Source organism: Triticum dicoccoides, chromosome 7A (assembly GCF_002162155.2).
Source record: "Triticum dicoccoides isolate Atlit2015 ecotype Zavitan chromosome 7A, WEW_v2.0, whole genome shotgun sequence".
Lineage (NCBI taxonomy): Eukaryota > Viridiplantae > Streptophyta > Magnoliopsida > Poales > Poaceae > Triticum > Triticum dicoccoides.
Genome location: NC_041392.1, coordinates 443,697,697 through 443,724,480, shown reverse-complemented (window position 1 = coordinate 443,724,480; position 26,784 = coordinate 443,697,697).

Below are 26,784 nucleotides of genomic sequence, written 5' to 3'. Positions count from 1 at the left end.
CTCAAGACCTGAACCTAGAATCAGGCGACGGACTGGATTCATTGGACGACATCCAGGAATCCAAATTTTCGAGTTCGGAAATTCCTCGGCCTCTGAGCCTCAGAAGGGGTAAGGCTTCGGACTTAATTCCACCCACCCACCCGAACATTAGCGATCTATCCCAAATCAGGCAACAGCCCAACGAAACAGTACATCATTACTGGGCCAGATTCCTCCTAGTTATGCACAGGATAAAGGGCTGCCGCAAGGAAGACGCTATTCTATCCTTCTGCAATAATTGCACGGACAAGGGAATACTCAACGCCATAGGTCGCCGTGATATTACACGCTTCGCCGACTTAGCATCCATAGTACGAAAGTACTATGCGATGGAAAGTGCCCGGAAAACCGAAACAAAATTTTGGGACAATCCGGCCCTTAATGCAAGCCCAGTTTGAAACAAGAGGGTGCATCATCGCCAGACACCCGGGTCAAACACCAAAAAGCAAAAACCCTCTCCAGGGCATGGAACCGTACTGGAAGGATGGCTTAATGGACCCTGTAAAATTCATAGCACAGAGGACGCTATACCAACTCACAACCTTAGAGCATGTTGGATACTCTGGCAGGTGGCCAAGATTGGCGAGAACCTCCTAATCACGGAGACCACAGAAAGCCACCCCAGAGACTCCAATACGGTACTAACAGTCTTCGAGACCTTCGCATAAAATAATATGCGAAAAAGGACACTCCGCAGCCTTGCCAAAATCTACCAAGTAGCAACAGTAAACCCGTGCAGTGACACGGCCATTACCTTCAACGCCAATGATGAACCTAATTTCCGAACAGCCCGAGCACTAGCCGCATTGGTCCTCAGTCCAATAGTGGACGACTTTCGTCTCACCAAGGTACTCATGGACGGCGGCAGCGGATTGAACCTCATCTATGAGGAAACCCTCCAAAAAATGGATATAGACTGGAACCGCATCACGCGAAGCAGCACAACCTTTAGAGGAATAATCCCCAGTTGGGAAGCGCGCTGTACAGGAAAAATCACACTGGATGTGGTGTTCGGCACGACGGAAAATTACAGGTCCGAAGAAGTCACGTTCCATGGGGCCCCATTCAGCAGTGGTTATCATGCTTTGCTAGGGCGGGAAGCATTCACAATCTTCCAAGCAATACCCCATTACGGGTACATGAAGCTCAAGATGCCCGGGCCTAACGGGATCATCACTCTGGCTAGTGATCCGGATGTAGCACTCCGCGCCGAAAACAAGACAGCCGCACTGGCCCTCGAGGCACTATCCGAAGCCCTAGCAGCCGAGGAACTGACTGCGCTGCACTCTACCGTGAATAGGGACGACGTGGTACTCGACAAAAGATCCAAGTCTACCTCCTTTAAACCAGCGGACGAAATAGTCAAATTCCAAGTTCATCCAATGGACCCCAACAAAACAGCTTCCATCGGGGCACAGTTAAACCCTGATGTCGACACCACATTGCGAGAGTTCCTACGGGAGAACTGGAACATTTTCGCCTGGCATCCTTCGGTTATGCCAGGAATCCCACGCAGGCTGGCCGAGCACAACTTAAATATCCAAACAGGATTCAAACCTGTCAAACAGGCTCTTCGGCATTTTTCGGAACCTAAGAGACAGGCTATGGGAGAGGAGCTAGCAAAGCTATTGGAAGCCGGATTCATCAGAGATATAAAACATCCGGACTGGCTAGCAAACCTGGTGATGGTACCAAAGAAGGACAAATCTTGGCGCATGTGTGTCGATTTTAAAGACCTCAACAAGGCTTGCCCAAAGGATCCCTTCCCTCTCCCCCGCATCGATCAAATTATCGATGCCACCGCAGTACACGATTCGTTGTGTTTCCTTGACGCATATTCTGGCTACCATCAAATCAAGATGGCAGAATCAGACCCAGCTGCAATGGCATTTATCACACCATACGGGCCATTCTGCTTCAACACAATGCCCTTCGGGCTCAAAAACGTCGGCGCAACATATCAGCGCATGATTCAGACATGTCTGGCAAGCCAGATCGGTAAAACAGTGGAGGCATACGTAGATGATGTGGTCATCAAAACAAGACATGTTGAATCTCTAGTAGACGACTTGAGGCTCACATTTGATAATCTCCGAACATACGACAGCAAGCTCAATCCGGAAAAATGCATTTTCGGCGTTCAAGCCGGAAAGCTCTTGGGCTTCATTGTATCCAGCAGAGGAATTGAAGCCAATCCAGCCAAGATCCGAGCTCTGTCGCAATTGGATATCCCAAAGGACCTCAAACAAATACAAAAGTTAACCGGATGTGTGGCGGCTCTAAGCCGCTTTATCTCCCGCCTGGGAGAAAAGGCCCTCCCCCTTTACCGCCTCCTTCGGTGCACCGAACACTTCAAATGGACGGACGCAGCCACGGCCGGACTTGACGAAATAAATGCCATACTGGCAACAAACCCAATCCTGGCCGCGCCAAACATCGGCGAACCAATGCTATTGTACATCGCAGCAACACATCAGGTTGTAAGCGCAGTGCTCGTCGTCGAACGAGAAGCGGATGGACACAAATTCCTACTTCAAAGGCCTGTCTATTATGTGTCCATTGTCCTCACTCCCTGCAAATCATGGTACCCGCATTATCAAAAGATTGTGTACACAGTATTCATGGCATCCCAGAAGCTACGACACTACTTCCAAGAGTGTTCAATAACAGTAGCCTCGGAAGTACCACTTAATGACATTATTAACAACCGTGACGCAACGGGCCGGATCGCGAAATGGGCCATCGAGCTCCTCCTGTTCGACATAACTTATAAGCCACGATGAGCCATCAAGTCACAAGTTTTGGTCGATTTAATCGCAGAATAGACGGAGGCCTAACTCCCTAAAGAGTACGGCACGTATTCAAATTGGATCATGCATTTAGACGGCTCCAAGATGTTGGCCGGACTGGGGGCTGGTGTCATTTTGACGTCCCCCACAGGAGACACAGTTCAATATGTACTACAGATTATGTACACAGACTCCAACAATGCAGCCGAATATGAGGCCCTTTTACATGGTCTACGGATTGCAGTATCCATGGGCATTCAATGCCTAGAGGTGCGCGGGGACTCCAACCTCGCAATATCCCAAATAAATGGAGACTTCGACGCCAAAGATCCAAAGATGGCAGCTTACCGTAACGTCGTCCTAAAAATGTCAGCTCGATTCGAAGGGCTTGAATTTCACCACATAGCCCGGGAAAATAATCAGGCGGCAGATGTCCTGGCACGCATCGGTGCAAAACGTGATGTAGTCCCCCCCAACATCTTCTTGGAAAGGCTGTTCAAGCCATCTGTAGTATGGGAAGGGGAGCCACACAACAACAGCCCGGACCCAACCACACTGCCCGACATCGAACATTCTGACACAATCGGCGGCTCTGCTAATGAAATAACACCCTCAGCCCACGTAATAATGGTCGTCATAGCCCCGTGGACAGAACCATTCCTCGCCTACCTTACTAGGCAGGAACTCCTCGGGGACCAAAATGAGGCACGCTGCATAGTGCGGCGATCCAAAGCCTACAAAGTCCATGAAGGAGAGCTTTATAAGAAAAGCACTACCGGAGTCCTTCAAAGGTGCATCTCCGAAGAGGAAGGGCGGGACCTCCTGGCTGAAATTCATGCCGGACTCGGTGGTCATCACGCTGCAGCTCGGTCCCTTGTAAGCAAGGCCTTCCGTACATGCTTTTATTGGCCCACGGCTCGGGCAGATGCCCAGGACTTAGTCCAAAAATGCACCGGTTACCAGCTCTTTGCAAACCAAAGCCATATGCCACCTACTGCCCTCCAAACCATCCCCATCACTTGGCATTTTGCGGTCTGGGGGCTTGACATGGTTGGACCACTTAAAGGTGGAACCCACAAGCACAAATACTTACTAGTCATGGTGGATAAGTTCACCAAATGGATAGAAGCCAAGCCTGTTAAGACGGCCGAATCCGGACCTGTGATAGACTTTATATCCAGGGTTGTACACCGTTACGGCGTCCCCCACAGCATCATCACTGATAACTGCACGAACTTCATGGCCAACGAGGTAAAACTCTGGTGCAAAAACATGGGCATCAAGCTCGATTATGCTTCCGTCTATCACCCACAAACCAACGGCCAGGTCGAACGTGCAAATGGTCTTATCATGAGCGGCATCAAACCCAGGTTAGTGCGGTCCCTCAAGGAATCTAACACGCACTGGGTAGAGGAGCTCGACTCCGTACTCTGGGGGCTGCAGACCACGCCGAATCGCACCACCGGATACACACCATTCTTCATGGTGTACGGTGCTGATGCAGTTTTGCCTTGCGACATAATTCATGACTCACCTCGAGTGCGCATGTACGAAGAAAGAGAAGCCGAGCTCCATCGGCAGGACAGTTTGGATGCATTAGAGGAGGAGCGTGACATGGCAAAGGCCCGTTCCGCATTTTATCAACAGCAGGCTCGAAGATATCAAAGCAGAGAAGTACAGGCCAAAAATTACAAGTTGGTGAACTAGTTCTACGCCTGCCGGACAAGAAAAAGGACAAACTCAAGCCCAAGTGGGAAGGTCCCTTCATCATCGACCAAGTCCTGACTGGTGGTGCGTACCGGCTGCGAAGTGCATCGGATAACTGACTCGAGCCGAACCCATTGAACGCCGTCCGCCTCCGAAGATTTTATGCCTAGCGCCGGATCCCGTGTTCGTCTCCTTACTCTGTCCATTTTTTATATATACCTTATGCCGTACATTTCTCTCCTCCTCTATCTCTTCCCCTCTTATAGCCTTTAGAGGCTCACAAAGTGACGCGCTATCCGTGCTCAGCAAACCTGGGGGCTTCTTTCGACAGAAGCTTACTTCTACGGGCTTCACGCCCAACACATGTGTCAAACTTCCGCATGTACCTTTTATTCACCACTATATGCATCGATATGACTTAAGTTTTGGCCAAGCTGGGTTGCCTGGCTCCTGTGCTTACCCCTACATTCCCGATTGTTCGGCTAGGCGGTAAAGGGAGCACCTCTACGATTGTTACTGCTGGGTCAGGCGGACATGTACCTCAGATTGGGTGAGATCGAAAGCTAGCGTTCTTAAGGGAATATTCGGTCGGTGAACTAAAGACGATCTTTTTATTTTTTCCATGTGCCCCCAGATGTTTTTTCTGCGTTTCTCATCGCAGCATGGACATGCACTTTAGGGCATGCCTCCCAGGGAAAGGAACCACTAATGGAACTATTCTCCCTGGAAGATGTTTCTTACTAACCATGTAATATAACATAACTAGTTGGGCACTTGTCTATTCACGCCACAATGACCCCTACGCCTGGTCTCCACGCATTCCCCGGTTCCTATATAACCGCATGGGAATTCGGACACACTCAGGACCGTCAGGTCCCGAGGCTGAAGCGAAAAGGTCGCCATGACAAATGATCTACAATCCGGCTAGAAGGCATTATAAATGTCAATCAAAATTACATAGTCATTTTGACTGACTGTACTTCTCCTCAATACCATCTAACAGACTGTCTAATTTACAGTCCTGCTGGGAATACTTTGCGGCCAACTCCACTTGGCCGCATACTAAGCTCACAGGGATCTCCTTCCCATCGGGCCCTACAGGACCAACCTCGGCCATATGGTTGGGGTCGGCCCGTGAATATCGCGTCTTCACCATAGCCCAGGCCTCCCTAGCGCCTTGACGGCAGGCTGATATCTTCCACAACTGGAATCGCCGCCGTGCTCCCCTCAGCTTCTCCGCAAGCTCTCCAAGACTTTCGGGTGTGGAGACAGATGGCCACAGGACTTGGGCGACGCCTCGCATCGCCTGCCGAGCTCGATCGAGCAATTGCAAGAGCTCGGGAAGAAGGTCACCCGTAGAACCGGGCATCTCCTCTGCAGGACGACCTGTTAACATACCTACGGATATTTCTCTCTTAATCAACGGCACCGCCGAACTTTCTTTTAAAAGGTTCGCTCAAGCACTTACTAAACATGTCGCGCCGAAGCCGCTGATTCTCCTTCACGGAGTCTGACAGCTGGGCACGAACATCTTTTAGCTCAATGCCCAGCCGGGTGTTGGCATCTTGGAGAACGTTCTTCTCCCCCATCACCTTTAACAGCACCCTCTCACCAGCCTTTAGTTGGCGTCCGAGGTGTTGCCTTTTCGGATTCAATCCGGCGCCATCTGCGATTTTATTTGTCAGATTCGCACACAAGCCGTGCTTCACCACATACTTATCTTTCGAAATGAATATTACCAGAGGGGGTCTCCTTAGGCTCCCCTACCGCGGCTAGTGCGGCCCCCAGTTGGGCTTTGCACTCTTCCAACTCCTGGATCAGTAGGGAATTCTTTTCTGTAAGAACCTGCATTTCAAATGATCCTTAAACCAGTTATTCTAACTGTTTTCAGTCTCGGGGGCTACTGCTACATATATATTTATCAAAATTTTCTTACCCGTATGTCTTTTACATATTGCTCCGTGGCTCTGGCTAGACCATTTTGAGCGGCACGGAGGTGTGCATATCCCAAATTGAAGGCATCTAATGCCTCTTGGGAGAAGCAAGCGTCGCGAAGAATTGTCCGGCGACGCCTGTGGTTCATGGAACTTTCCACCTCTGAGTTGGTGGCAGATAACACGTCCGCATCTTCCGTCGGAGGAACGTCCGGCACACACCTTATGTTCGCTTCCGCCCCCGGACCAGGCCTTGGAGCCTGGCTGGTGGAGGCATGATTAGCAGCCTCTCCGGATATAGCCCGGTGAGGTCTCTTCGTCCTGAAAAGGGCACGAGTGTCAAGTGTGCCTCGAAGGTATAACAACTGGGATAAAGGGGCGCGCCATACCTTCGCGTTGACGCCTCGGTCCGAACTGCACCTCTTTTCTGCCCATGGGGCCCTGCGGCCCCTGGTTGGTTTGTCGCCGCAGGTTCGGCCTTCTGCTTCAGAAACCTCCCCTGCAAAGTTCGGTTGCAATCAGGAAATTAAACACGCGTGGACGGATCCCTGTTCGGGGTACAAGGACTTCAGTCTTAGGTACCTGGGGTGTTCGGATTAACCCTGGGTAATCGGCCGTAATGGCCACCAAGGCGATGTCCTCGCTCACTTGATGGAACACTCCATCAATCAACTCCACAGATATGTCCGGATCCTCCCGAGAGGCCGGGTCGAGAGACCGTCCTGAGTCCTTAGGTTGTGGAGGCGGGCTGCTTATGTCCTTTACGGCCCGGCGCAGTTCCTGCATTGAAGTCATCAGACTAAGTATTTAACAATGGGAACACTAAACGGATGAGCAAGTAAAAGTGACCACTTACCCAGCTTGGGGGATTGTGCATAGAGAATCTACCCTGTGGGTTCACGCGGAGAAATTCCTCCTCTTCCCCCTTGTACAAAGTGGACAAGATCTTTAATGGAGCGGCAACTGAATCTGGCCCTTTACGGCCGTAGCGGGTGGTGTCGTCCTCCTCATTGAAATCCCACATGGGGTGGCTTCTGTACTGAAGCGGCTGCACCCCCCGCATGACGCATTCAGCCATAACTCCAATCATGGTTAGTCCGGAATGTGCTAACAATCTTATTCGGCCCATAAGATAAAGGATGTCCCTGTCGCTTTCCCTTTGAGGGCTCCGTGGATGCCATCTTAGGCGCTTTTTTAAAGGAGCACTATCGAACTCTGGGAGGCCGATCCGGACAGGATCCGGCAACGGGACATCTTCTATATAGAACCATTCCGAGGGCCAGTCTTCGGATGCCTTCTTTGGGGTTCCGGACAGATATCTGGTCCCGACGATGCGCCATACTTCGGCTCCGCCCACTTGATACATTGACCCTTTGTTCGAATGGGGCACGAGGCAAAATAGCTCCTTCCACAGTCCGAAATGAGCTTCGATACCCAGAAACAGCTCGCAGAGGGCTACAAAGCCCGCGATATGCAATACTGAGGCAGGCGTGAGATGATGTAACTGGAGGCCGTAGAACTCTAGCAACCCCCGGAGAAACGGGTGGATGGGAAATCCGAGCCCCCTTATTAAGTAAGGAACAAGGCACACCCGCTCTCCTTTAGATGGATTAGGGGCATTCTCTGCTTGCTCTCCGCCATTCTAGACGGCGAGACTGGCTCGGACCGGGACCATATAGGCCGGGGGGAGAAATCCTTTGGTCTGAAGCGTCACTAGCTCGCTGTGCGGAGTAGAACATCTCTCCCAATATCCAGGCTTAGGGCTAGAAGGACGAGAGGAGGAGTTGTGGCGGCTGGCCATGGTGGAATGGACTTTTGTCGGATGCGCTCTGATGAACACTCGTGGAGGGGAGAAGGTGTGGATTGGATCTAAATCCTCGTCCCCTTAAAAAGGGCAACTCATTCATGCAGCTAGGGGTGTGAACGTAAAAACACTCAGAATTTTCATATTCATTTGACACGTGGAAAATGGCCATTATTGGGCGTAGAAGCCAAGGAGCGAAACATCTACACGAAACCGGACTTTATTCGAACAGGTACACAGAATTTGGAGGAGAGCCCGCCTTGCAATGCTGAAGACAATCTGTGCACCGGACTCATCGTCATTGAAGCCTGGTTCGGGGGCTACTGAGGGAGTCCTGGATTAGGGGGTGTTCGGATAGCCGAACTATACCTTCAAGCCGGACTCCTGGACTAAGAAGATACAAGATTGAAGACTCCGTCCCGTGTCCGGAAGGGACTTTCCTTGGCGTGGAAGGCAAGATTGGCGATACGGATGTTCAGATCTCCTACCATTGCAACCGACTCTATGTAACCCTAACCCTATCCGGTGTCTATATAAACCGGAGGGTTTTAGTCCGTAGGACAACATACACATCAACAATCATACCATAGGCTAGCTTCTAGGGTTTAGCCTCTCTGATCTCGTGGTAGATCAACTCTTGTAATACCCATATCGTCAATATTAATCAAGCAGGACGTAGGGTTTTACCTCCATCGAGAGGGCCCGAACCTGTGTAAAACTTCGTGTCCCCTGCCTCCTGTTACCATCCGGTCTAGACGCACAGTTCGGGACCCCTACCCGAGATCCGTCGGTTTTGACACCGACAGTATGCTAACAGGACGTCCTGCCGAGGAGATGCCTAGTTCGACGGGTGATCTTCTTCCCGAGCTCGCGCAGTTGCACGAACGAGTTCGGCAGGTGATGCAAGGCATTGCCCAGGCCTTGTGGCCGTCCGTCTCTATACCCGAAGGCCTTGGAGAGCTTGCAGAAAAGCTGAAGGGAGCACGACGGCGTTTCCGATTATGGAAGATATCGGCTTGCCGTCAGGGCGCCAGGGAGGCTTGGGCAATGGTGAAGACACGGTACACGAAGGCTGACCCAAACCACATGGCCGAAGTCGGACCTGTGGGGCCTGACGGCAAGGAGATCCCTGTGAATTTAGTGTACGGCCAAGTAGAATTGGCCGCAAAGTATTCTCAACAGGACTGTAGACTAGACAGCCTGTTGGAGGGCATTGAAGAGGAATTCAACCAGTCAAATTGACTATGTAATTGTAAAGTGACACATATGATGTCTTCTAGCCGGATTGTAGATCGTTTGTCATGGCGGACCTTTTCGCTTCAACCTCGGGACCCGACAGTCCGGAGTGTATCCGAATACCCTCTCGGTTATATAAGAACTGAGGCATGCGTGGAGACCAGGCGTAGGGGTCATTAGTGCTTTATCAGACAAGTGCCCAACTAGTTATGTTATATTACATGGGTAGTAAGAAACATCTTCCAGAGAGAATAGTTCCGTTAAGGGTTCCTTTCCCTGGGTAGGCATGCCCTAAAGTGCATGTCCGGACTGCGACAAGAAGCGCAGTAAAAATGTCTAGGGGCAGATATGGTTAATAAATAAAAGTCATCTTTTGTTCACCGACCGAATATTCTCTTAAGAACGCTAGCTTTTGGCTTCACCCAGTCTGAGGTACACGTCCGGCTGACCCAGCGATAACAATCGCAGAGGTGCTCCCCTTATGCCCTAGCCGAATTAACGGGAACGTAGGGCATAAATACAAGAGCCAGGCAACCCAGCTTGGCCAAAACTTAAGTCATATCGATGCATATAATGGTGAAAAAAGGTACATGCGGAAGTATCACGCATGTATTGGGCGTGATGCCCAGGTAAATAATTTAAGCTTCTGTGAAAGAAGCCCCCAGGTGTAGATAGTGCGGCTAGCACCTTTGTAATGTACAAGTGAGGCACAAGGTGACCCTTGAAGGCCTAGAGGAATAAAAGAAAGAAAGGGAAACAAGACAGATGACGCATATGCAGAAAATGGACAAAGGGAGGGGACTAACATAATGTCCGGTGCTAGGCGTAGAATCTTCGGAGCCTGGTTGCGTTCCATGGGTTCGGCTCGAGTCGACTAGTCGATGCATCCCGTAGTCGGTATGCTTCACCGGTCAGAACTTGGTCGATGATGAAGGGACCTTCCCATTTGGGCTCTAGCTTGTTCTTTTTCTTATCCGGCAGCTGGAGAACTAGTTCGCCAACGTTATAAGTTTTGGCTCGTACTTCTCTGCTTTGGTATCTGCAAGCCTGTTGCTGGTAAAATGCGGAACGGGCTTTGGCTACGTCGCGCTCTTCCTCCAAGGTGTCCAGACTATCCTGCCAATCGAGCTCGGCTTCTCTTTCTTCATACATGCGCACTCGAGGTGACTCATGAATTATGTCACAGGGCAGGACTGCCTCTGCGCGTACACCATAAAAAATGGTGTGTATCCGGTACTACGATTTGGCGTGGTCCACAGCCCCCAGAGTACGTAGTCGAGCTCTTCTACCCAGTGCGTGTCAGACTCTATTAAGGAGCGCACTAGTCTGGGTTTAATGCCGCTCATTCTAAGACCATTTGCTCATTCGACTTGACCGTTGGTTTGTGGGTGGTAGACTGAAGCATAATCAAGCTTGATGCCCATTTTGCTGCACCAGAGTTTTACCTTGTCGGCCGTGAAGTTCATGCCGTTATCAGTGATGATGCTGTGGGGGACACCGTAGCGATGTACAACCCCGGATATGAAATCTATCACTGGTCTGGATTCGGCTCTTTTAACCGGTTTGCCCTCTATCCATTTGGTGAATTTATCCACCATGACCAATAAGTATTTTTTCTTGTGGGTTCCACCTTTAAGGGGTCCAACCATGTCAAGCCCCCAGACAGCAAAGGGCCATGTAATGGGGATTGTTCAGAGGGCGCTGGGTGGCATATGGCTTTGATTTGCAAAGAGCTGGCAACCGGCGCAACGCTGGACTAAGTCATGTGCGTCTGCCCGGGCCGTTGGCCAATAGAATCCTGTACGGAAGGCCTTGCTCACAAGAGCCAGGGCTGCAGCGTGATGACCGCCGAGTCCAGTGTGAATTTCTGCCGAAAGGTTCCGTCCTTCCGCTTCGGAGATGCACCGTTGAAGGACTCCGGTAGCGCTTTTTTTGTACAATTCTCCCTCATGGACCCTGTAGGCCTTTGATCGCCGCACTATGCAGCGTGCCTCATTTTGGTCCTCCGGGAGTTCCTATCTAGTTAAGTAGGCCAGGTATGGTTCTGTCCATGGGGCAATAATGGCCAATATTTCGTGGGCTGATTGTGTTATTTCGGCGGCGGAGCCTCCGATTGTGTCACGGAGTTCGGTATTGGGTATTTTGGCCGGGTCCGGACTGTTGTTACCGGTGTCCCCTTCCCATGCTACGGATGGCTTGAAAATCCTTTCCAGAAAAATGTTGGGAGGGACTGCGTCGCGTTTGGCGCCAATGCGGGCGAGGATATCCGCCGCCTGATTGTTTTCCCGAGCCACATGGTGAAATCCGAGCCCTTCGAACCAAGATGACATTTTTAGGACGGCATTGCGATAAGCGGCCATTTTTGGATCCTTGGCATCAAAGTCTCCATTTATTTGAGATATCGCGAGGTGGGAATCCCCGCTTACCTCTAGGCGTTGAATGCCCATGGATACTGCCATCCGGAGACCATGGAGAAGGGACTCATATTCGGCTGCGTTGTTGGAGTCTGTATACATTATCTATAGTACGTATTGAATGGTATCTCCTGTTGGGGACGTCAAAATGACGCCAGCCCCCAGACCAGCCAACATTTTGGAGTCATCGAAGTGCATGATCTAGTTTGAATATGTGTCGTACTCTTTAGGGAGTTCGGCTTCCGTCCATTCAGCGACAAAGTCAGCCAAGACTTGTGATTTAATAGCTCGCCGTGGTTTGTAAGTTATGTCGAACAGGAGGAGCTCAATGGCCCATTTGGCAATCCGTCCCGTCGCGTCGCGGTTGTTTATAATATCGTTAAGTGGCACTTCCGAGGCTACCGTTATCGAACACTCTTGAAAGTAGTGTCGCAGCTTCCGGGATGCCATAAATACCGCGTACGCTGATAATGTGGGTACCGTGATTTGCATGGGGTAAGGACTGTGGACACGTAGTAAACCGGCTTTTGAAGGGGAAATTTGTGTCCGTCCGCTTCTCGCTCGACAACAAGCACTGCGCTTACTACTTGATGAGTTGCCGCAATGTATAATAGCATTGGTTTGCCAGTGTTTTGCGCGGCCAGGATTGGATTTGTTTCCAATATGGCTTTTATTTCGTTCAGTCCAGCCATGGCGGCGTCCGTCCACTCAAAGTGTTTGGCGCGCCGTAGGAGGCGATAAAGGGGTAATGCCTTTTCTCCCAAACGAGAGATAAAGTGGCTTAGAGCCGCCACGCATCCAGTTAATTTTTGTATTTGTTTGAGGTCAGTTGGGGTAGCCAACTGTGACAACGCTCGGATTTTGGCCGGATTAGCTTCAATACCTCTACTGGAGACGATGAATCCCATGAGCTTTCCTGCTGGTACGCTGAAAACGCATTTTTCTGGATTGAGCTTGATGTCATATGTTCGGAGGTTGTCGAATGTGACCCTCAAGTCGTCTACTAGGGTTTCGACATGCTTGGTTTTAACGACCACGTCATCCACGTATGCCTCCACTGCTTTGCTGATCTAGTTTGCCAGGCATGTCTGAATCATGCGCTGATATGTTGCACCGGCGTCTTTTAGCCCGAAGGGCATTGTGTTGAAGCAGAATGGGCCGTATGGTGTGATGAATGTCGTTGCGGCTTGGTCTGGCTCTGCGATTTTCATTTGATGGTAGCCGGAGTATGCGTCAAAGAAACACAATGAATCGTGTCATGCGGTAGCATCGATGATTTGATCGATGTGGGGGAGGGGGAAGGGATCCTTTGGGCAGGCCTTATTAAGGTCCTTAAAATCGACGCACAAGTGCTAGGATTTGTCCTTCTTTGGCACCATCACCAAGTTTGCTAGCCAGTCTGGATGTTTTATGTCTCTGATGAATCCGGCCTCCAATAGCTTGGCTAGTTCCTCTCCCATGGCTTGTCTTTTAGGCTCGGAGAAACGTCGAAGAGCCTGCTTGAGTGGCTTGAATCCTTTTAGGATATTTAGGCTGTGTTCGGCCAGCCTACGTGGGATTCCTGGCACGTCTGAAGGGTGCCAGGCAAAAATGTCCCAGTTCTCACGTAGGAACTCTCGTAGTGCGACGTCAACATCAGGGTTTAATTGTGCCCCGATGGAAGCTGTTTTTGTAGGGTCCGTTGGATGGACTTGGAATTTGACTATTTCATCCACCGGCTTAAAGGAGGTGGACTTGGATCTTTTATCGAGTATCACGTCGTCCCTATTCACCGTGGAGCGCAGCGCAGTTAGTTCTTCGGCCGCTAGGGCTTCGGATAGTGCCTCAAGGGCCAGTGCAGCTATCTTATTTTCGGCGTGGAGTGCTATGTCCGGATCACTAACAAGAGTGATGATTCCGTTGGGCCCGGGCATTTTGAGCTTCATGTACCCGTAATGGGGTATGGCTTGGAAGATTGTAAACGCCTCCCGCCCTAATAGAGCGTGGTATCCGCTGCTGAACGGGGCCACTTGGAATGTAATTTCTTCGGACCTGTAATTATCCGGTGTGCCGAATACCACGCCTAGTGTGATTTTTCCGGCGCAGCGTGCTTCCCAACTGGGGATGATTCCTCTAAAGGTTGTGCTGCTTTGCTTAATGCGGCTCCAGTCTATTTCCATCTTCTGAAGTGTTTCCTCGTAGATGAGGTTTAATCCGCTGCCGCCGTCCATGAGTACCTTGGTGAGTCGAAAGCCGTCCACGATTGCACTGAGGACCAGTGTAGCTGGTACTCGGTCTATTCGGAATTTAGGTTCGTCAATGGCATTGAAGGTAATAATCATGTCGCTCCAAGGAATTGTTTCTGCTATGTGGCAGATTTCGGACGTGCTGCAGAGTGTTCGCTTTCGTCTTTTATTTGACGCGAAGGTCTCGAAGACCGTTAAGACCGTACTGTTGTCCTCGGGGTGGTGCTCTATGGTTTTTGGGAGGAGTAGATCCTCACCACTTTTGGCCACCTGTCGGAGTATCCAGCATGCTCTAAGGCTGTGCATCGGTATCGCATCCGCTGTACTATGAATTTTGCAGGGTCCGTTGAGCCATCCCTCCAGTACGGTTCCTTGGTTCGTAGAGGGCTTTTGCTTTTTGGTAGTTAACCCAGGTGTATTGTGATAATGCACCCTTTTATTTTGGACTGGGTTTGTATTCAGGGCCGGATTATCCCAAAATTTTATTTCGGTTTTCCAGGCGCTTTCCATCGCACAGTACTTTCGTACTATGGACACTAAGTCGGCAAAGCATGTAATTTTGTGACAACTTATGGCGTTGAGGATTCCTTTGTCCGTGCAATTATTGCAGAAGAGTGAAATTGCGTCTTCCTCGCGGTAGTCCTTTATCCTGTTCTTGACCAGGAGGAATCTGGCCCAGTAATGGTGTACTGTTTCTGCGGGCTCTTGCCTAATTTGGGATAGATCGCGTATGTTTGGGTGGGTGGGTGGAATTGAATCCGAATCCTCACCCAATCTGAGGCTCAGTGGCCAAGGAGTTTCCGAACTCGAAAGTTTGGATTCTTGGATGTTTTTCGGTAAATCTGGCCCGCTGCCTGATTCTGGGTTCAGGCTTTGAGTGACATCCTCCCCTCCGCAGGTATCCGGCTTGGAGGGATCGGGATGTGACACTCCAAAATTTTTATTTGGTTTTTATCAAAAACTTTGTGGTTTTGAGGAGAGACCTTTTTAAAAAATTTCTTTTTCAGAAAAACCTTCCTCTTAAAAACCTCCTTTTGCCTTGGCAAGGATTTTTTTTTTCTTTCAAACTTTGGTGGTTGATCTTTTGCAAGCTTCTTCTCTATTAGTTCCCTCTAAAAATTTATTTTTTTTGGAGTTTTAATTTTTTTTATTTTTTTAAGTGAAGCTCTATGAAAATTTGGGATTTTCTTATCTTTGAAGCCACCCTTAGCTTTGTATTTTTGCCCATGAGATAAAACCCCTCCAGAACCTCCCCTCCACCTTGTGATCAACCTAAGTTCTCTGTCCCAACTAATCCAAACTGGTTTTGGATTTTATTCTAATTATTTTTCCCCCTCAAATCAATTCTGAAAATTATTTGGAGCCTGAGGGATTTTCAAAGCAAGTACACTTTTTCATTTGAGTTTTGACCTCAAACCAATTCTCCTGGATTGTCCTTTGAACCCACAACCCAGAACCATCTTGATCCACTCCTCCTCTTTTCAAATTTTTCAAAATACAGTCTCTGCAAGTTTGGACCAGATTTGCCAAATTTGGTGAAATTCATATCCACACTGCTCCAAAAATTCCACCAAAAATCATGCAGCCTACTTGAGCAAGGAGAAGTCACTCCACCAAAAATCAGCTCAAGGAAAAATCACCAGAGGCCAATTTCATTCGGTCGAACACCTTGTGGGCACTGTTACTGTTCAAAGTTCAGAAAATTCTGTTTCAGTGTCATCTTCCGTCCGTCAGTTTCAGTCACGCAGCCACAGTGCCCTTGGCACGTTCCTCGCCGCCTCTTCCTCTTGTCCGAAGCTTCACACGCGTGCGTGGAGCCTTCCTGGCGTCGGTAGCGCGCTGGCCCGCCCTCGCCGGCGTCTTCTGCGGCGTCGGGACCTCCCGTGGCGGCCGACAGGAGGCACACCATGGCAGAACGCCGTTCCGCGCCGCCCATCGCTCCCTGGCTCTCCGCGTGGCCTCATGCACGCCAGCGCACGCCCGTAGCACAGCCACCGTGGCCGGCAAGCACGAAACGCGCTCTCCACCGCCGACGGGCCCGCGCCATCCCCGTTCCGTCGAGCTCGCCCTTAACACCCAAACCCCGGCCAGTTTAACACCAAAACGGACCCATTGAACCTCCGTGATGACGCTCGACCCCCTAACCACCCCGACCGAGCACTGCGCCACCGTAATCACTCGCCGGTGATCCTCGTTCACGGCAACCGCCTCGGACCGCCTATATAAAGGGGTCCCGAGCTCACTCTCGTGCACGCAGCACCTCCACTACTCACCAACACCCCGCCAGGCCACTAGGGGGACCTCGAGGAGGTCTCCTCCCCCAGCTCCGGCCGCCTCGCCCCACCTCGGCCTCCAGCCCGATTCGTTCTGGTGAGGCCATCTCCGGCGCTCAAACCCCATTCGTTACCCTCTCTAGCTGCCAGGAGCATAACCCCCTCTTCAATTTAACCTTTGCAGCCCTCTCCGACGAGCCCCTCGACCACCCGAGCCGCCGTCCGCCGGAGCAAAGCTCGCCGTCGACGTGGTGCTCGCCGACCGACTCCACGACCATCAACTGACGCGGAAGGGTGCCCTGAGCACGGAGGTACTCTCCGATCTCTCTGCCTCGCCGTGGATCGCCGCCGGCGACCACCACGGCTCTCGGGCCCCGGCGAACTCTGCCACCCCGTTTGAACATTTGAACCTGACGGGTGGGACCCCACCGTCAGCCTCTCTGCTCTCTCTTTCGAATCGTTTTCTGGAAGCGCCTTCGGGCAGAATGCGTTTTCTCTTTGGGCTGGCGTAGTCGCTACCGAAGCGTTTTCTGTTTTTATAAACTAGCCCCTGGAAATCTTCTGTTTCATTACAGATAAGTCCCTGGACAAAAACCCTTATAACTTTTAATCAGAAAAGTTTTTGATTGATTCTTTTTCTGTTCTCTTTAAAATTTTGTCTAGTTTTTTATCAGATATATTTGAAAAATATTTGGTTTACCTTCTGTGCACTCCTTGGTATTTACGTTAGCGCATATATTTTCTTTAAACCGTAGATACCGAAGGAGGTGACGGAGCCGCGAACTTCACCGAGCTAGGCTCCGACTACTCTGAACCAGGCAAGCATGTTTGAACTTTTGATATGATGAGTGTCTTGGCATATTTTGCATTTAGTTAGTTTCATGGCATGTTGGTGAGCATACCGATGAACGTTATTTTATGTGATAATGAGGTAAGTGAGTTCGATGATCCATACGTGGATGAATGTGAATATGAATGGCCATGTGTTGGCATGAGGATGGGTACGATGGCAGTGTTGTAGCATGCCAGTCTTACGCCAGACTATGTGACTTCAGTGTCAAACCATATCGGTCCAGTACCTATCATTTCCTTCCTTGTACTACCACATGTTTTCCGCAAGGAATATGGTTTAGTAAGTTGCAAACCTCTTTCATGGTACACACCAAAGAGGAGAGGCCGTGATGATGGTTCCATGGCCCTGGATTAAAGCCAGTCATCCGGTCAGGGGGCATGGGTGTTTCCGGTTGGGACCGAGAGGGGGGCACCCCTTAGAGCGCGCGTATATAAATTTGATCCCATGCTATTCGAGATTGTGATCTCCCCGTCTCAAAAGTTTTTCTTGGACGATGACTAGGGTGATTCCTAGCATCGAGAGGTAGGATGGGTGTGTACCGGTTAGCTGTGTTTTCTTCCGAAATACCGTAAACGGAACTAGTCCTTCGTGACTACGGAAATCCGTTGGTTGTGGGAAAAATTTTGTACAAACTCTGCAGAGTCATATATTCCTCCAAATCATCTATTCCATGTCAAGTTTCGTTCCATCTTATCCTAATCAATTGTCAGCTTTGATGACAGAGACTCCGGTGAATCGCATGAGTGCTAAGTCCGGTTGAATGATTATCCCTGTGGATGGACTAACCCATTTATTCTCATGGATTGAATGTTTATTATGAGTATTATTTACTGGTGAATTTAAAGCCCTTTCTGCGATGTCGCTCAGACGTCCGACAGTGGCATTTCTTTTAAAGCCCTTTCTGCGATGTCGCTCAGACGTCCGACTGTGGCATTTCTTTTAAAGCCCTTTCTGCGATGTCGCTCAGACGTCCGACTGTGGCATTTCTTTTAAAGCCCTTTCTGCGATGTTGCTCAGACGTCCGACCGTGGCATTTCTTTTAAAGCCCTTTATGTGGCGTCACTTAGACACCCGACTGTGGTATTTCTTTTAAAGCCCTTTATGTGGCGTCGCTTAGACGCCCGACTGTGGTATTTCTTTTAAAGCCCTTTATGTGGTGTCGCTAAGATGCCCGACTGTGGCATCATTTCCTTATTCTTATTTGTTCACCTTTCGAGGCGTCGCTTCAGACACCCGATCGGTCCTTATTTATGTTCTGTGGGATTTCAGGCGGACTACCGCCGTTTCCCTTTTTACTTACCCAGTTATGCCAATTTTATTTATTGTGCATTAAGGAATTAATCATGTTGCATCCATGCACGCATTTGTTATATCTTACGTCCGAACTGTCTTGCGAGTACTTTCAAAGTACTCACTGGCTTGTTGATTTGGCCAGATGCTGACGAAGGCGATCTCATGGATGAAGAGTTCGATAGCGAGTCCGACACTTAGAGGAGTCCCAGTCAGTCTCGTGCGACCCTGGATTTGGTCACTGTTTTATATCCGCTTCCGCTACCAAATAAATTTATCGAGCCTCACCTTGACGTTCGATGAAATGATATTCTTAGAGTCCTGTATTTCCCTTTCCGCTGTGTTTTTCCACCACCAACCTATCCATGAGTCAGTAGTATGTCTCCACACCACTGTGTCCTGTCCGCCATTATGTATGATTATTGGCATGCTTGTAATAATTTGGTTGAGCGACCGCAGTTCAACCCTGTAATATATTTTATGCTACTGGCTTATTGTATCAAGAAATTGTCTACCAGTGAGGAGGATTTCTCTCATACTGGACTCAAAAGACTGGTTTATCAATAAATATTTTTATTGGAAAACCGGTCGTGACACGAGAATCCGGACGTAGCTATTCCTTAAGATAGATGAAGTTTTGCCGCATTGTTCTTCCACCACTGCAACGTGATGGGTGACCTGGGGAGAGTTAATTTCTCTTAGATCGGGTTTAGGCCCAATCTGATCGTAGTCTGTAGCGACTCCCAGGGCGGCGATATGATCCAAGAGCTCGTTCAGGGAAGAGAGCTCCATTGGATCTAACTGCTCGGCGAGTTCCGAGTTGATGTGAAGATTGCTTTCGATGACCCGAGAAGTCATCGTCGGTGCAGCGGCCGAACAGGCGGTCATAAGAAAACCACCTAGCTGGAGAGTTTGGCCGATAGCCAGAGCTCCCTCAGTGATAGTGTCGTCTTTAAAGACGGGACGAGACATCCTTCCTTGTGGCGACGGCACAGCGGAGCTCTCAATGAAAGCACCAATGTCGGTGTCAAAACCGGCGGATCTCGGGTAGGGGGTCCCGAACTGTGCGTCTAGGACGGATGGTAACATGAGGCAAGGGACACGAAGTTTTACCCAGGTTCGGGCCCTCTTGATGGAGGTAAAACACTATGTCCTGCTTGATTAATATTGAAGATATGGGTGTTACAAGAGTAGATCTACCACGAGATCAGAGAGGCTAAACCCTAGAAGCTATCCTACGGTATGATTGTATGTTGTGATTGTTGTCCTACGGACTAAAACCCTTCGGTTTATATAGACACCGGAGAGGGTTAGGGTTACACAAGGTCGGTTACAAAGGAGGAGATATCCATATACGTATTGCCTAGCTTGCCTTCCACGCCAAGTAGAGTCCCATCCGGACACGAGACGAAGTCTTCAATCTTGTATCTTCATAGTCTAACAGTCCGGCCAATGGAGATAGTCCAGCTGTCCGGAGACCCCCTAATCTAGGACTCCCTCACAGGGGCTTCGCCGAAATTTAAAATTATAGAATTCTATGGCTAAGTGAGAGTGATAAAGCATTATTAGTCCGGTTGCCTTGTTCGTTGTGCTGAGCACCTCCCTCGAAGGACCCAAACATGGGAACAAGAGTGGTCAGGTTTATCCCCAACACCCCAGCACTCATGGCATGGGGGCAGAAGCCGAGGACTAGCCATCTCTCAGATTGGATAAACAGCCAAACAGAAGGTAATATTTTAAATTCCAACAAGCGTTGCATAGTGCATATGAAACAAGTTTTCATACATACAGGATAAAACGGGCAAGTCTCGTTCAAATATTACATCTTTTGAACACTCATCCGCGATAAGACGGGCACCCGGCAGAACACCCTCATAGTACATCTCGGTGTGGCGGTGCTCCTTGCCCTCCGGCAGCCCCTCCTTGATCAGCTTCACGGTGTCTAGCTTGACCCACTGCATTTTTACACGGGCGAAAGCCTGGCGTGCACCTTTAATGCAGACGGATCGCTTGACGACCTCCAGCCATGGGCAGGCATCGACAAGCTGCCTCACCAGGCCGAAGAAGCTATTCGTAAGGGCGTCGCCAGGCCACAGCCGAATTATAAAGCCCTTCATGGCCTGATCGGCCGCCTTATGTAGCTCGACCATCTGCTTCAGTTGGTCGCTCATCGGCACTAGATGTTCGGCCTCAGCATACTGAGACCAGAACAACTTCTCCGTCGAGCTTCCGTCCTCAGCCTGGTAAAATTGTGCGGCATCGGACACACTGCGGGGCAAATCTGCGAATGCTCCTGAAGAGCTCTGGATCCGGGTAAGTAATCGGTAATTTATTTTTACATGCTTGCTTTGCATATAGAAAGCCTTACCCGTTCATCACGTCGATCTCCTGAAGGGCCTTTTGGGCCTCGGCCTTGGCACTCTTTGCCCTCTCACAGGCTGCGACAAGCTCAGACTCTCGCGTCTTCAAGTCAAGCTCCAACGCCTCGTGCTTCGTCACGAGAGCCTGGAGCTCTTGCTGCACCTCACCCACCCGAGCCTCGTGCTTCTCTCGCTCGGTGCGCTCCTTGGCCGTTGTATCTTCGGCCTTGGTCAGCGCTTGCTTCAGGGTCGCCACCTCAGTCGTGGCCCCTGGCAAACATACAATGATCCTGTCATTTTGCAATTGCGTCCTTTTTTATATACATATCTATAGACGGGGTATTACTTACCTTTGTTCTCCTCGAGCTGCCTCTTGGCAAGGCCGAGCTCCTTCTTGGACCCCTCGAGGTCCTGCTTCAGTACGGTGACCTCCACAGTTAGTGCGGCGGACGCCAGCAGCGAAGCCTGCATATGCATATTGACATACTTATGTTAGACTCCTGCGATATTATTTAATCCTCTGTTCGGCTTTTCTTTGTGAACACCGAACAAAGCATCAGGGGCTACTGTCTATGCGGTAATATTTCTACTACATTTTAAAACGCTTACCTCAAAGCCTGTTAAAAGGCTAGCACAGGCTTCAGTCAATCCTCTCTTGGCGGACTGAACCTTCTGGATCACCGCACTCATGATAGTGCGGTGCTCCTCGTCGATGGAAGCACTGCGAAGCGCTTCCAGCAGATTGTCCGGTGCCACAGGATGGACAGAGGTCACCGGCACAGGCGTCTGGCCCCTCTTAGAAGGAGACCGCCTACCCGAGCCTGGAACCGCTGGAGGGTCTGGCATGGTGTTCGGCTGAGGGACGAACTCGGAGCTCTCGGGGGCTCCGTACCCGCGGCTCCCGCAGTCCGGAAGGTCGCCTTGAGGCACCTCCGGGACTATCTCCCCTCGATCCGGTGCCTCTTGAGACAACACCTCGGCGTCGTCGGCAGGATGAGGGGAGGTGGCGGTCGGGACTGGATCGCTATCCATGTTCGACGAGCCCAGGGAGCCATCTGATGATACCTCGATATTGGCTCATGGCGGCCTGCGTAATTATGTTCGGCGATTAGGGAAAGCAGTGCGACCAAGGAATCTTACGGGTTACTTTGGTATCCGAATACTTACGATCTCCCCGGGGGCTTGGCCCTGGGCAACCACTCGTCTTCGCCTTCGTCGACGACGATGGAGCTGTCTGGAAGGAGAGTCCTTCCCTTCTTGGACCCTTAGGCCCCCCAGTTGGGGCGGCCTTCCTTTTTCTGTCTCCCCCAGTCGGTGGGGGAGCATCTTCTTCTTCTTCCTCGTCTTCGGGGGAAGAGTGCGCTGCAGAGTCATCAGACGGTGAGTCCGACGACGCCGGGCGTCGGGAACTCTTTCGAGATCCCTTGGCCTTCTTGGTCTTCTCCGGCACCTTATAAGGGGCCGGAGTCAACATCTTCGCCAGAAGAGCATCTGCGGGGCCTTCAGGCAAGGGAGCCGAACAGTCGATCTGTCCGGCCATCTTCTACCAGTCCTGTCAAAGGTACGGGGGTTTAGATCCCGCATAGAGTCAATCTATATAAAAAATAAGTATCCTGTGAAAGGTAAAGCAGCTTACCGCACTAGCTTGGCACTTCGCGCTGAATCCACGATCCTCAGTAATGGGGGGAGGGACCTCGGCACTTTTGAATAGCACCCTCCAGGCGTCTTCATGAGTCGTGTCAAAGAGCCTGTTCAGAGTTCGGTGCTGCGCCGGATTGAACTCCCACAAGGTAAACTCCCGTTGTTGGCACGGGAGTATCCGGTGGATGAGCATAACCTAGACTATGTTGACAAGCTTGAGCTTCTTGTCCACCATGTTTTGAATACATGTTTGGTGTCCGGTCAGCTCTTTTGAATTACCCCAGGACAGGCCCTTCTCTTTCCAGGAGGTGAGCCGCATGGGGAAGCCAGATCGGAACTCGGGGGCCGCTACCCATGCGGGATCGCGCGGCTCGGTGATATAGAACCACCCCGATTGCCACCCCTTTATGGTTTCCACAAAGGAGCCCTCGAGCCATGTTATGTTGGGCATCTTGCCCACCATGGCACCTCCGCACTCCGCCTGGTGGCTGCCCACTACCTTCGGCTTGACATTGAAGGTCTTCAGCCATAAGCCGAAGTGGGGCTTGATGCGGAGGAAGGCCTCGCACACGACGATAAACGCCGAGATGTTGAGGACGAAGTTCGGGGCCAGATCGTGGAAATCCAGGCCGTAATAAAACATGAGCCCCCGGATGAAGGGATGGAGAGGGAATCCCAGTCCGCGGAGGAAATGGGTGAGGAATACCACCCTCTCGTGGGGCCTGGGGGTGGGGATGAGCTGCCCCTCATCTGAGAGCCGGTGCACGATGTCGTCGGGCAGGTATCCGGCTCTCCTTAGTTTCTTGATGTCTCCCTCCGTGACGGAGGAGACCATCCACTTGCCTCCCGCTCCGGACATGATTGGAGAAGGTCGAGGTGGGAAGTGCGGACTTGGGCGCTAGAGCTTGAGTGTGCGAAAGCGGATGAGCAAAGGAGGAAGAAGGCGTGGATAGAAAGGTGGATCCTTATCCCTTTATATGGGCAGAGAAACTAAGCGTCCCCACTTTCCTGGTAAAACTCGCATATCCCCCAAGCGCTGCAATTGATGGCGTGGTTGGGTTACCCACGCCCGTATTGATGAGAATCCCGTAATAAGGGGACACGATCTCTGCTTTGACAAGACGTGTTGAAAAACTACCTCGCGTTATGTGCGGGGCTGGTTAAAAGAAACGGTTCGAATAATAACCGGGCCATGACATAACGTCATGCTTCCAAAACAAGCCAGCAAATTAGTTCTGCGAAAATATTATTCTCTCTACGGTGGAATGTGGAACTTATTTTGTAGGGTCGGACATTATCCTCGTATTCAAATTCTTCTGTGATGTATTCAGAGAAGGAACCCGCCTTGCAATGCCGAAGATAATACTGCGCGCCGGACTCATCGTCATTGAAGCCTGGTTTAGGGGCTACTGAGGGAGTCTTGGATTAGGGGGTCTTCGGACAGCCGGACTATCTCCATTGGCCGGACTGTTAGACTATGAAGATACAAGATTGAAGACTTCGTCTCGTGTCCGGATGGGACTCTACTTGGCGTGGAAGGCAAGCTAGGCAATACGTATATGGATATCTCCTCCTTTGTAACCGACCTTGTGTAACCCTAACCATCTCCGGTGTCTATATAAACTGAAGGGTTTTAGTCCGTAGGACAACAACCATAACATACAATCATACCATAGGCTAGCTTCTAGGGTTTAGCCTCTCTGATCTCGTGGTAGATCTACTCTTGTACTACCCATATCATCAATATTAATCAAGCAGGACGTAGGGTTTTACCTCCATCAAGAGGGCCCGAACCTGGGTAAAACTCCGTGTCCCCTGCCTCCTGTTACCATCCGGCCTAGACGCACAGTTCGGGACCCCCTACCCGAGATCCGCCGGTTTTGACACTGACAACACCCCAGTGGGTGGAACTGCGCAAATTTAAAGATTGTTCAAAAGAGTAACAAGCAGGAAAGCAAGGACGGCGGATCAGGCCAATGGGACGACGGGCGAGTTGGGCACGTTGGTGGAGTCGGCAGTGCCGGCTGGAGGAGTGACCGGCTGGTGAGTCTCGGCATCGTTGCTGGAGGCATGATCAAGCTGAGGCGGGCTGCTCGCTTCACCGTCTGGCACAACGTCTTCACCATCCTCTCCCTCTTCCCCCTCGCCCTCATCACTGGAGGCAATCTCCTCCGCCGAGTCCTCACCTTCTGCCGGGTTCCGCCCGAACCACTCCTCCGACATAGCGACGCCGGCATCATCCACCTCAGGGGCAAAGGCGCTGGTGTCGGTGTACTCGGCGATCGCCGAGGCGCGCTGGACGATAGCCGGCCGCACCGCCTCTAGCTCCTCGCCAGCCTCCTGCCGCCAGGTACTCAGCTGGTCCAAGTTCAACCCAGGATCCCAGGCTCGCACGAACTCTAGTGCCCGCCCACCGCCGGACCGGGCTGCTGACGCCTTCCAAGCCTCGAAGTGGCCGACTGCGACCTCCAGCCAGTCGGCAGTCCAACTTGGGGTGTGTGGAATCCCCTCACCAGGCCAGAGGGCAGCCAGCACTTGCGCCCCGGCGCGCTGAAGACGGCAGAGCATGCGGTGGGCCGGCTGCAGGCGGGCTTGAAGCCCCAGAAGCTGCTCCTCAAGTGACCGACTGGCACCTGGCACGATCTCGGCCCCCGCCTGCCGTCGCTCGTCGCGGTAGACCTTGATGGCTTGGGTGGCGGCAGCAGAGTAACCAAGAAAGTAATCTGCACAAAGAAGAAAGCAGTAGTACAAAGTTAAAAGACGAACCAGATAGTAGGAGGCAGGCAAGGAAGCGAGGAAGAAGGCGGCCTATCATCGATTAAGTCTTCCACCCGGCTGTAGCCTTGGCTTAGCGCCTACCTCGTCTCGGCCCAGTTCGCCGCCTCCGTCTCATACTCGGCTTTGAGGGTGGCCTTGCTGTCCTGTGCCGCCTTCAGGGACGCCTTGTGGCTCTCCTCCTGGTCGGCCAGCTTCTTGGCTAGGCAATCACGCTCCTGAGCCAGGGCGGCGCACTTGACCTCCTTGGCGCGAAGGGTGGACTGGGCTCCGCTTAGCTGGCCCCTCATGTCAGCATTGGCCCCTGCAAATATGAAGAAAGAAGTCATCAGGAAAAGATCCGACCCGACTACTTGGCAGTCGGCCCGAATCTCGAGGACTACACCCAGTGGGTGCGCTGACGCGCCCCCACTTAAAAAACGAAGCACTTACTCCGGCTCTCGGTCAGATCAGTGGCTTTCTGATTCAACTCCTGGGCCTGGGAGTTGAAGGAAGCTGCGCGGAGGTTGTGGTACTCCTGCAGATAAGACAAGGGACGTGAGTAAGAACAAGACGGCAGTCAAAGTCTTCCAAGAAGTTCCAAGCCGTCTGCTCAGCAGCCGACTCGGAACTCGGGGACTACACCCAGTGGGTGCACTGACGCGCCCACACGGAAGAAATCAAGAGCAATCGACAAAGAGCAGGAGGACTCACCCGAATAACCGTTCGCGTTGTGAGAAACTCCTGAGTGTACTGCTTCAGCGCGGTGGCTTGGGCCTCCAGCCGGTTCCGGACGTCCTGCGCCGCCACGTTCAGCACGGCCGTCCCACCACCTAACGTCCACCCGGACGAGTTATCGCTGGCCGCTTCCAGGTCCTGGGCCGACAAGCTGGCGCCCACAGTTTTTTGCGCGTCTGGCACTGAAGTCACCTTCCCTACGCGCCGGCGAGACGGCGACGAGATCACAAGATCCCCTCCCACGACCGGCTCGCCTCCAGTCGGCTGCACGGGTGGCGCATTAGGCCGGCTTCCTTGGTCCGCTCCAGTCGGCAGCGACGGCACCACCTCCTTCTCCATCTCCAGCTGGCCGCGGCCGGCCTCCTCCGATGGGGGCACTGCGATGTCAGGAGCCACGGCACGGAGAGGAATGACGAGCTGTTGAGGCTGGTTCTGCTGGGCCTCTGCCTTCCTCTCCGCATCTGCGGCCTCCGCCTGGGCCTTGGCGGCCGCACCGGCTCGCGCCTCCGCCAACTTCTCCCTCGCCTCCCGAGCCACCCTCCGCTCCTCCGCCTCCCGCTCCTCCCACTCTTCCCGCGCGTTCCGCTCCGTCGCCTCTAGGAGGTCGGCGCGGGGATCCACACGGCGGGAGCTTGAAGACCCTCCCACGGCTCCGACTATGGAGGCGGCCGGGACCCGCCCAAGGGAAAGAGGGGCCCTATTTGATAAGTTGAGAAAAAGGCTTGGA